Source organism: Triticum aestivum, chromosome 5D (assembly GCF_018294505.1).
Source record: "Triticum aestivum cultivar Chinese Spring chromosome 5D, IWGSC CS RefSeq v2.1, whole genome shotgun sequence".
In the NCBI taxonomy this organism is placed as follows: Eukaryota; Viridiplantae; Streptophyta; class Magnoliopsida; order Poales; family Poaceae; genus Triticum; species Triticum aestivum.
The window spans coordinates 323580610-323588131 of NC_057808.1; positions in this window are offsets into that span (position 1 = coordinate 323580610).

Genomic DNA, 7522 nt, shown 5'->3' on the forward strand with positions numbered 1-7522 from the left:
TTGAGATGGCGCACACGAGTCCACATATTCACCATATCAATACACCACTATGGATTCGCTCCCGTCTCCCTATGAGGACGCCATCCATAGCACTCACGCTTATCTTGCGTATTTTAAAGTATCCACTTTCACTTGTCTATGAACTGTACATGCAACCCAGAAGTCCTTTACCGCGGACACGGCTATTCGAATAGATCATATTAACCCTGCAGGGGTGTACTTCGTCACACACGCTCTCGCCACTTACCACCATGTACACGTCGTGTACCTCGGCAACCTTCAAGCGGAAGCCTGGCGAGGGAGTCGGCCACGACCTGACTAACCACACAAGTCTCTCGTCCAGGTTTATCGCCTATTCGGGTTCCATCCGCAAGGAGATCCGGCCGAGGTATCGGTCACGGCCCCAAACGATGTGTGCAGGGTTCCCGAGCCCACCATCCGGGTGCCACTCGGTACACCAGGCCACGTGTGCCTAGTCTGTCCCAAGCCAACCTATACCGGGTGCCACTTGGTAGACTACTAACACTACCTACAAACACCAGAAACTAGTTGCAACTCCTGGACAGAGATCAGGTTGATTAATAAGTCGAGAGAGCTTGGAGCGCCCGGAGCCCAATGTGTGGTAGTAACTGTTCATGGATCACAAACACAGAACTCAGTTCCTGAGGACGGTTTCAATGAGACAACCCACCATGTACTCCTACATGGCCTCTCACCGCTACCTTTACCAAATCATGTTCACACACTTAGCTCTCCACAGTAAGACATGTTCACCACATTCCAATTCATCCCTGATGAATCAGACCTGACTCAACTCTAAGCAGTAGCAGGCATGACAACAAGCATGAATGAGTAGGCACATCAGGGCTCAAACAACTCCTACTCATGCTAGTGGGTTTCATCTATTTACTGTGGCAATGACAGGTCATGCAGAGGAAAGGGGTTCAACTACCGCAGCATGTAACAGTTGAATCGCTGTTGTCCTAATGCAGTAAAAGAGAGCAGGAGCGAGAGAGTGGGATTGTATCGGAATGAACAAGGGGGTTTTGCTTGCCTGGCACTTCTGAAGATAGCATTGAGTCTTCATTAGTGTCAACGATCACAATGCCGGAACATCGTCTACCGAGAGGGAACAAATACCGGCAACAGAGAAGAAATACAATCAATGCAATGCACAATATGATGCATGATCATGACATGGCAATATGAATGTGTTTTGGGCTAATGCAAGCTAGAACAGATTGAGATGAGTCCATTTGAACCAAAGATTCAAATGCAAACCCATTTTATAGTCATATAAGTGCATTATCTTGTTTCATCTAAACAGCATGGTTAGGTTGCTCTAACATGCATGAAACCAGTACAGATGGATAGATTGGATTTTTCTGATCATTTTTCATATATAAATCTTTTCATTCTGAGCTATAGATTATTTTCTATGATTTTTAGAAGTTTAGTGTATTTTCTGGAATTTCCTTTATAAGAATAATTCCAGTAATTAAATTAATGCGTCAGGGTGACGTCGGCTGGTCAGCGGGGTCGTCCAGGTCAAACCTGACGTGTGGGGTCCACACGTCAGTGTCACTGTTAGTTAACTAACTAATTTAGAATTAATTAAAGGTTAATCCAGGTTAATTAGCAGGTGGGCCCCACTTGTCATTGACTCAGGGGAGGGAGTCAGCCTGGGTCAAACGGGGTCAACTCGCTGGCGTTTAGCCGCCGGCGAGGCCAAACGCGGCGGCGAGCCACGGGTTTGCCCTACGGGGCGCCGTTTGGGGCGCGGAGCACTGCTACGGGATGCGGACGCTCGTCCGCATCCAACCGTGGGGGTGGCGCGGCCGGGGAGTGGCCGGAGTGGCACCGGCGACGAGCTCGGCGGTGGCGTGTTCGGACGTCCACGGAGCGGCGTCTACGGCGTACCGGGGAGGAAACGGAGAGCGGGGTTAGATGGAGAGGCTCACCGTGAGTGCAGCGGTGGCCTCATCGAGCTCGGGGAGGGGCTGGTGACGACGGAAGGTCGCCGGCGATCTCGGCGACCGAGAGGTTGAAGACAACGCCGTGACGATGGAGCAGGGCTTCCGGTGAGGTGTGAGTCGACGGAGGGAATGTGGGCAGCGTGGCGATGCTCGTGGACACGTCGGGGAGGCGAGGGGAGCACGGTGGGCGCGACTACGTCGGCGGGACGGCGACGGCTGCTTCGGCCATGGCGAGGAGAGGGCGAGAGAGAGAAGCAGGAGGGGGAATGAGGTGTCGGGGCGGTCGAGCGGGCAACGTGGGCGTCGTCCAGATCCTCCAGAGGCGCGGGCGGCAAGCAGGTGACGCCGTGGCGCGCGTGGCGGCGTCGCGGTGTCCCTCCTTTGCCTACTGGCAGAGGTAGGCGATGACTGGCACCAGGCCGGTGGGCTGGGCCGTGCTGGGCCAGGCCAAGTAAGTGCCAGGTAAGACAGGTGGGTCTCTCTCTCTTCTTTTATTTGTTTCTGTTTTCTAGTTTTTTGCTATAGTTTGAGCTTAGGAAAAATACCAAGGCATTTCCTAAAATCCTGAGAATATTCATGGACACTTGTTGAATTATTTCAGTGGCCCAAAAATAGTTCCAACATTATTTGAGCATTTAAATTATTTATAGTACTTAAATGCCCAAAGTCAAATACAATAAGATTTAATTCAAAAATCCAGAATGGCCTAGAAATATGTGCATCATTTTTGTCAGAGGTGCTGGACCAATTCAGAAATGATGAACATTTCCAAAGGGCATTTTGGGATCATTGAAAAGTTTTAAGTTTGAACCTAGTTGAATTTCATTTGCTGCTAGGGTTTATCATCCCCCATTTCAAGTTTCTGAGAAATTTAAACATGATGCAACATGACTAGCTAGCCTAGAGCAAAGCAAAACTAGGGATGTGACAACTCACCCCCACTAAACAAGAATCTCGTCCCGAGATTCAAGCGTAGGGTAAGAGGAAGAGGGGACACAAAAGCTAACATAATATTCACGATCCAATGCCCTCATCGAAGATGTTGACTCATTGCTTCAAATTGATCTTGTCGTCTTTGCTTTCGGGATCTTCATCCAACATGATGATGACAGAAGAAACTCGATAGGAATCGATCTTCTTAAAGATCGAGCAACTCACGATCAACTCACGGAATGACATGTTGAACATCTCTCGAGCCAAGACACGGAACATACATCCAGAGGGAAGAAGTGAAACAGAGAATGAAGATTCAAGTTGATAAGCACAATTCCACGCTGAAAAAGACGGTGCATGGTTTCAAGATAACGAGGAGTTGTCTGCCATCATTCCATAACGGGGCACCTTAGGGAGGGTGGCTCATAGAAATATTCCCTTAAGTGGCAAAAGAATTACTTTTGATTCAGAGATCATTGAAACTCTTCATACCAGCGTAAGGCAATTTACAAATGATCGTTTGAAAGAATTCAAAAGAATGGCACACTCAATTTGGAAAGGAAACTATGGTTATAGAACAACTCGGCAAATGGAAGGCACATTCCAGTTGATACCAAGGATATAACCTAGTGACTGAGCGTGCTTTCAAGAACTTGAGCATTTCCATATTCATCAAGGTTTTACCAACATCCGTGCCGAGGATCCTGGCAACACATCATACTACCATGATGAACGGTGATGGAGGATGCAGGTGCAAAGGAGGACAACACTTTCTCAGATTTTTCCTTAGCAATGCCAAAGAAGCAAATCTGGATGATCGACCGAGAGACATTTAGCACTCCGCTTCTAATGTTCTCCTTGATGTTCTAGCTACCACAGTTATGCTAAAAAAAACATCAACATGGCCATCAAGTAAAGGTCGGACTTCGGAGGCACAAAAATCCATAAGGAACAACTTGTGGGATAAGTCATATGAAATCCTCATGGGAAGTGACCAAATGGCTTAATCAAGATACTACAATAATGGTGCTTCCAGCTAGGTGCGTCCACTTCACTAGAACCTATATCATAGTTCTTGGAAGAAGTTCCAACCATCATATCTGCCTGAGATTCAAATCTGGTTGGTAACAGGATAATTCAGACAACATGTCTGGAAAAGAAAGTTTGCAACACAAACCGACGAGATGATGTTGCGAGATTCTCGGGGAATGAACTACGATAGCAAGCTCCAAAACATGAGCTGGTTCTGCTACAAACTTGTGAACACGTTGTCCTAGACAAGCATGACCACATAGTAGTCTTATAATAAAACACTACCGAGTTCTGGTTGGGAACCATCATCGAGGATAACGGAATCTTGTACAAATCCGTCTGGTACCTTCAGGACTAGCACTTAGAACTTATTATCCTTGAGCAAATCGATCAGTGGCTTGGTGTGCTAGGGAATACATGTGGAGTGGAGGTAATTAATCTACCAAACCATGGTATACTTTGCACATGCATGACTGACTTGGGACGATTCCAGAGGAAGCAAAACTAACTTTCTCAAATTCACTGCGGCAACTTGCACCTAATGCACGTGAACTTGGAGAAAGTCACTTCTTACACCAAACATGTATTTCATAAACGGGACATGAAGATAATGCTTACAAAAGTTTCCAACACTAGCTTGATGTTCAACACGAATCATGGAGGAGACAAAATGTTGCTGATGGGCTCAACAGCAACTCATCGGAATTTCCATATCACTGGACTTCCACCATCATGTGAACATGATGATAGCATTGGTCAGACCAAAAGATGTAATGGTGTATGCTCGAGGAATCAACCATGAGTAAGACAACATTACGAACATCGTTGGTTCTGATTTGATTTGATAATAGCCCATACTCAAATCAAGGTTTGGGCAAGATGATAGGTTCAACAACTGATCACAAGGACCAATCGATGAAGAAATCATCTTTCTACAACAAACACACAAACACAAGATATCCCTTTGGAATGAACTAAGTTAGGCGAGCTTTTATCTTCCAACTCTCCAAGTTGTTGTTCAGCTTAACCAACTAGCTCAGGGGTATCCAACACAGATTCTTGGAGAAGGGGTGGTTTATAAGAAAACCAACATGATCACGAACTCAACATAACAGTCAGGGAATAACCTAGTAACACTTCCGAGAAGATATTCGGAAAATCACGAACCACCGATATGTCACTAAGCTCGAGAACAATCTTGCTTTTCAGGGCAAGACGATATGACCAAGAGAGTGATGGATTGACACAATCCTATCTCATTAATTGAGGAGTGCACCAGGGAAAATGGACTAGGTCGCACGATAAATCTTAGGATGACGATTCAATAACCGGCATACTAAGGATGAGAGTATTGTCCAATAACTACCAAGCAACGGAGTTGCTAGGAGTATTGATTTCACACATCACAATTCACTTGTCGGCATTCCGGTTACAATAACACGGGAACCGAGGAATTAACAATGATGGTAAGAAGTATTACTACATCAAGAATTCATAAGAGGTGGTGCAATTCTCATGACACTCTTGACATAAAGATGGTAATACTCCAAGGTAGAACAGAACAAAAGCTGGATTGGCATTTTGATCTGTGGAATACAACTACTTTGACCAAATCCTAGAAATGGATAGGGTACTGGAGTTTGTTTCTCCTAGTCATTCTGGAATAGAATGGCTTGGCGAACCACAAGGATAATAGGCATCAATAACACGAATGCACAACTAGTCATGACTATCAATTGATAGACAGAGGTCAGAATGCAACTAAAGAGAACAACTCAAAGGAACATATAATTTTCTGAGTTGTGGATGCATGAATTAGTATGTCGAACAAATTCAACATATTTCTTCCAGATAATCCATGCAGAAAGGTAGGACTGGCAGATTCACAATGTAGAATGGAGAACTCATCGAGAGCACTCTTGTTGTGATCTTTTGGTTCAACGAGGAACTTCTGCCAAGGATGGTTCATGGTATTTGGAAGAATGGTATACCACGGACCTCGAGGACTATCGCAAAGGTTACTAATATCCTAAGGGAACTAGCAAACACTACCTACACGAATTAAATAGAGTGAATCTTGGGTTCAAGAACCCAGAAATAGAATGCCTACTAACAAAATGGCATCACGGGATGCTTTCGAGAAAGATGGCCAGAATCATCACACCGGGAACACAAAACATGGCTAGATTACTAGGTGACTCCCTAAAACACCTAGGGTCATAATAATAGCTCCAACATATATACCGAGGCAATAGAGTGCCTCAACGCACCGGTAGTGTGCTTAATCTGGCCCAAAGGGACGCAAAAACAGAGGGAAAGGATTTTGCAAATGCATCAGATTGTTTAGAAACCTGGGATGACTCGGACAACATAACGGCTGTAAATGCTCAAAAATATTTGAGACATCCTGCAAAATGGTGGCATAACCACTCAACGACATCATAATATCAAGGTTCTGGGATCAACTATCAACACACGGAAGTAGTGGGAACTGGACTAGGGCTTGAATCCATCAATCCTATGAGTCTACGGATTAGTAACATGTGATCCTGATAGAAAGATGAGAAGCCTAGTTCTTAATCCCCATAGAAGAGAAGAGGGTGACTCAGATCAGAAGGGCATAAGGTAAAGGAGTAAAAAGAGCCTTACGTTCCCTCCCACAATCAATTCCCTTACAAAACTAAAGAATTTCTAGACTCAACTTCGACCAGTTTGGCTTGGTAATCCTACAGGCAGTCAGGCTCTGATATCAAAGCTGTCGGGACCCCGATTCCAAGTCACATCGATCTAGCCGGTAACACCTCATATCACTTTGCGGCCTCACGCACGGTATTCCCACGGGTGTCTCCTTACCATGGCCCGGGACCGTTTGCGTCTTTTGGCTCACGTATATGATAGTGTCGCTAGCATCCATATGACAGAGAACCCGGGCCGACATGACTAGTCATGAACCCAAAGTGGCACTAACTTACGGGGACAGGCATACATGAATCAACATCGAGCATGTCGGTCAGCAGCGTGCGAATCCGGGCTATAGCACTGGGCTAACAGGACTCCGGTGAACCGGGCTGTAGCAGGCTAGGCAGGACTCCGGATGTCACCGCGTGACATTTCCCCGAAGGGACAGACACAGGAACAAAGTGAATCACATGCCGGCCAGTCAAGTGTTCCGGAGCAGTAGTGCTGGGCTAGCAGGACTCCGGTGAACCGGGCTGTAGCGGACTACTATGGCTCATGGAAGCACAAGACTACATTTCCCCATAAGAGAGGCTACCAAGGATAAACAACTAGGTTGTCGGATCCCACACATACCAAGCATTTCAATCATACACACAATATGCTCGATATGTGCAAATACAACATGGCATCACAACAAGACTCTACGACTCGGAGTAATTATTCATTAGGCTCCGAAGAGCGAGATATTACAAACATGGGTCTCATGACTCAACATTCAGAGCATACAAGTCAAAGCACATGCGGAAGCTTAACATGTCTGAGTACAGACATCTATAAATGAAAAAGGCTGAGAAGCCTGACTATCTACCAGATCCTGCCGAGGGCACAAGATCGTAGCTGAG